A 4,753-nucleotide genomic window follows, 5' to 3' on the forward strand; every position below is an offset into this window, starting at 1 on the left:
ATGCAGCTCCAGCACTGCTGTCTGCATCGATGGTGGGGGTGGAAGGGAATTGGAACCAAAAAGTTACCAATAAGAGCCCTGACCTCAGCGGTCAGAGTAACAGATAAGTATGAAAACAAATAGGTGTGAAAGCTTGCTGGGCAGACTGGATGGGCCGTTTGGTCGTCTTCTGCAGTTCTGTGTTCTATGTTTCTATATTTCCTCCATTAAACTCACAAAAGTATTTTCAAGGGTTTTCTGTGTATAAATACCTTCTAATAAAAGTACTTTTAATCTCATGTGTTTTAGGCTTGTTTATTTGGCAAATGTTTTATTTTTGGGAGTGGAGGAGTAGCATAGGGGTTAGAGCTGTGGGCTACGAACCAGGAGACCAGGGTTCAAGTCCTGCTGTCACTCCTGGTGACCTTGGGCAAGTCACTTTACCCTCCATTGCCTCAGGTACAAACTTAGGGGTAGATTTTATAAAGTTGCGCGCGCTTGAACAAGAGTACACGAGATTTCAATAGATACCCACGTATCCATTAAAATCCAGGGTCAGCACGTGCAAGGCTGCCCAAATCGGCAGCCTGCGCACACCGAGCCGCGCAGCCTGCCTCAGTTCCCTCCGAGGCCGCTCGGAAATCAGAGCAGCCTTGGAGGGAACTTTCCTTCGGCCTCCCCCCACCTTCCCCTCCCTAACCCACCACCCCCGGCCCTATCTACACCCCCACCTACTTTTGTTGCGAAAGTTACGCCTGCTCAAGGCAGGCATAACTTGCACGCACCAGCTGCCGTGCCATGTTCTGGTCTGGGGGCTGGTCCGGAGGCAGCGGCCATGCCCCCGGGCTGGAACCATGCCCATGGCCCCACCCCTGGATGACACACCAGCTGCATCATACCCCCTGATGATGCACCATCGCGACACGTCCCCCCCATCCCAGGGCTTTGCGTGCGCCGGAAGCCTATGCAAGATAGGCTCGGCGCGCGCAGGGGGGGTTTGGGGTAGGTTTTCGGGAGGTACACGCATAACCCTCTGAAAATCTACCCTTTAGATTGTAAACCCTCTGGGGCTAGGGAAATACCTACAGTACCTGAATGTAATCCACTTTTGAAGCACTGTGAAAAGTGGAATATAACTCTTAAAAGAAAAAAAATAGTGCTTGTTCTTTCATAATTACCTGGCAACCCTATGGCCTATATGTACCTTACAAGCTGTGGTGGAAGCAGCAGCAGCAGTATATCATAGACATTCAAACAGGTATAGATAATAAACAAGAAGCAAACCTTTTTTAATAAAAAGAAAATTCTAGAAGAGGTTATGCTATGAGGCTCAGAGGGGCTAGATTCAGGAGAAACATTAGAAACATCATCTTAGGGAAAGGAGTGCAGCCAGGACCAGAAGGCTCCTTAGGAGTGAAGAACAACCACAGATCCATTGAATCCTAAACTATTGTACTGAAACAGTAATTAAACTGGATAGACTAAATGAATATTACGGTCCTTACCTGCTATTATATTGTATGTTAAGGTTAAAAAGTGTAAACAACCTAGAGAAAAAGGAGAACTGTGAGTAAGAAAAAAAACTGAACCAACCAACAAACTTCTACTTTCCCTCTCTTTCCTGCAAGAAGAACCTATGGTCCCCAGAAAGAAAGTTAGAACGCCCAGCGCCTGACTTGAGTGTTCCAACCCTCGCTCTCGTCTTCCTCCTCCTACGGCTTGGATTCAGAACGAGGCTTAGAACGCACACGTCCTGACTTGAGTGTTCCAACCCTCACTCTCGTCTTCCTCCTCCTACGGCTTAGATTCAGAACGAGGCTTAGAACACCCAGCGCCTGACCTGAGTGTTCCAACCGTCACTCTCGTCTTCCTCCCCCTACGGCTTGGATTCAGAACGAGGCTTAGAACGCACACGTCCTGACTTGAGTGTTCCAACCCTCACTCTCGTCTTCCTCCCCCTACGGCTTAGATTCAGAACGAGGCTTAGAACACACGCGTCCTTCGCCTTTTCCTGCCCTCCGCCTTAGCTCGGCGCATCCCTTTCTGGCGTTACTTCCGGTTTGTGCTTGGGCTGGTAGCCATGTCTGCTGTTACGCTGCTGAGAGGTTTCCGCGCTGCTCCGCTACGAGGGAGATTCCCTACCGGTCTGAATGTCTCTCAACGGGCCAGCATTGCATCCAAACCTGCCAAGGGGCACGTAGGAATCGTTGTAAGCAAGGGAAGGGCAGGGCTAACGGTCAAATGTAAAATTGGTGGCGGCCATGAGGTTGAGACTCGGTGCTTTAATGTCATCACAAAGTCAGAGTTGACGGCAGTAGTGAGAATGGATCCAGGGTCTTGGCGGTGCCAAATCTGGGCACGTTGGTGACAAAAGACCTGCGATTGGAGCCGAAGTCTGCATGTTTGCTAGCTCAAGGGTCACATGGTGAGAGGTGGTAGTAACAGTGGGATTGGAACCTACGTTTGTAGGTGTCGCAGCTCAACTCTCACTGCAAGGTCACATGGAGAGATGGCGACGGTGGGATTGGAACCGTTGTGAGTAGGCTATGTTACGTGTCCTATACCTGCTGCCCGTTACTACATTTTTTTTCTCAAGATCCTTTCGAATTTACAGGAAGAGACTATGGGGCGATGGTGTTGAGACTTGTTGGGACCCGAAGAGCAGAGAGTCATCGGGGGGTCCGAGGACACTGTGGATAACACGTTGAAATTTTTAGCTCAGCCAAAAACACAAATAGAATGTTAGAAATTAAATGGTAAAGAATAGAAAGCAAAACTGGGATAGCATAATATTGCTGTATTGATTCATAGTGCGACTGCAGCATGGGTATTGTGTACAATTCTTTGCACTGCGTCTAAAAAAAGATACAGCAGAACTAGAAAAAGTAAAAGGCACAGAGAATGGCAACAAAAATGATTACAGGAATAGATCAGTTCACTTATGAAGAAAGGCTAAACATCTTGGGGCTCTTCCACTGGCAGAAACAACTACATAATGAGAATATGATAGTTTATAAAATGGTGTGTGGTATGGTTATTTATACGATCAAATATGACTAGGGGAATCTCCCTGAAACAGCACATTTTACAACGGATGCATTTTTCAGTCAATGCATAATTTAAGCAATGGAACTTGTTGCCAGAAAATGTGGTTAAAGCTAGGAGTATAACAGTTTAAAAAAGGTTTGCACAGGTTTCTAGAGGACAATTCCATAAACAATTATTAGCCAGATAGCCTTTGAAGTATTGAAAAGCAGAATATAAATCAAAATTAAAAAAAAATAATTTTCAGATTTGGATTGGCTGGATACCTCCAGGTGAACTCAGTTGGCCACTGGTGGATTCAGTGTACCCATTGGTCTGACCCAGCATGGCACAACTTTGATCTGTCACCAACTGTGACTAGACTGTGTGTTGAAGCCTGGGAGTTAGAGGAGAAACAGAACAGCAATAAAATAGAAATAAAAGATGGTAGCTGGGAAACCAAAATAGGTTTGAGGACAGCAAAATGGATTGTGACATGGCATTTGATATAAAAATGGAGCTAATGGGATTCTCTGGATTTATTTTGCAATTAGAATGTTCAGGGTTAGTTGTTGATAATGGGTGTGTACTTGTAAGTGGCATAATGTACCTGGTTCTGATAGGTGTACCATAGTTTTGTAGAGTGGTTGGTAAAATGCTAATAAATTAGGTTATGACACTGTGTGCAGAGAAACACCTTAGACATGGGGTGGTAAGACTTCCTCCACCGCTTTGACTAGCCCTATTAGATTATGTCTGTACTCTCCCAAAAACATTTGAACTGTTCATCCAGTTTCATTCAGATTGTACCACATATAGAAAGACCAGCAACCCCTGATTCACTCTTTAATTTGCTCTAGGTGTATCTTACACTTAGAATTTCTTTTTCTTTCCTATAGGAAACAGGCCAGTTGATTTCAGAGAAGTCAAAGCACATTGTAATGTCATCAAGTATTTTTAAAACAATCTTCCTATTGGCATTGAGCAGTTTGAAAGCTGCTTTGCCATTGGTTAATAATTTCTGTGGTCAAAGAAGGAAATGAAATACCATGAGATGTTGACATTACCTAGTTAATGTGCCTGATTTTGAGTGAAGATTCTACAGTATTTCTGACTCTCTCTCCTTTGCCTTGTGTCACAGCACTGATATTCTTCTCTGTTCTGCTGCAGGAAACCATTATCGGACTGACAGTATTTGGGATGACTTGCCTGTTGCCTTCGGGCTGGTTTCTGACCAACCTCGAGACATACAAGAAAAGAGACTGAACAAGGTTGAAGCCACTTTCTGTCATCCTGACTTCCTGAGGGTCTGCCTATTCAAGGTCTCCTTCACTCTATGAAGAGGGCCACCAGGGGCTTGGACAGAAAACTTTAAGCTTGTATTTACTGTTATGTTTGGGACCATTACTGATAGATTAATGTACAAGATTTTTGTTGAAATGCAGCTGGTGAGAAGTCTTACACAAATAAAACAATTAATTTAAATCCTTCCTTCTTGGCTGTGTTGTGCTTAAGTTAAAATTCATCTGATGCCTCTATAAATTACTCCTGGGGCACTCTTGATGGTCCATGACAAGGCAGGACCCCTTAACTCAAATTCTCATTTTATCTGGTGTCTTCCTGAGCATGGGTCTGCTGGCAATGGCAGACTGGGAGTTGTCCTTGTGACAGCTGATTAGATAACCATTTATTAAGCCTCACACATTTGTAATGATGCTTGAAGCCATGCCTGGTATAATGTGCGCACTCA

General features: G+C 44.8%; 1 long non-coding RNA gene across 1 annotated transcript; it reads left to right on the top strand.

Moving 5' to 3' along the window:
• The first annotated feature begins 1,973 nt into the window (after nt 1–1,973).
• On the top strand, nt 1,974–4,494 carry LOC115098249. Its single transcript, XR_003858454.1, has 2 exons — nt 1,974–2,188; nt 4,174–4,494. It is a non-coding gene; the product is annotated as an uncharacterized LOC115098249 (long non-coding RNA).
• Nucleotides 4,495–4,753: the final 259 nt, after the last annotated feature.

This window comes from Rhinatrema bivittatum, chromosome 8 (assembly GCF_901001135.1).
Source record: "Rhinatrema bivittatum chromosome 8, aRhiBiv1.1, whole genome shotgun sequence".
Taxonomy (NCBI): domain Eukaryota; kingdom Metazoa; phylum Chordata; class Amphibia; order Gymnophiona; family Rhinatrematidae; genus Rhinatrema; species Rhinatrema bivittatum.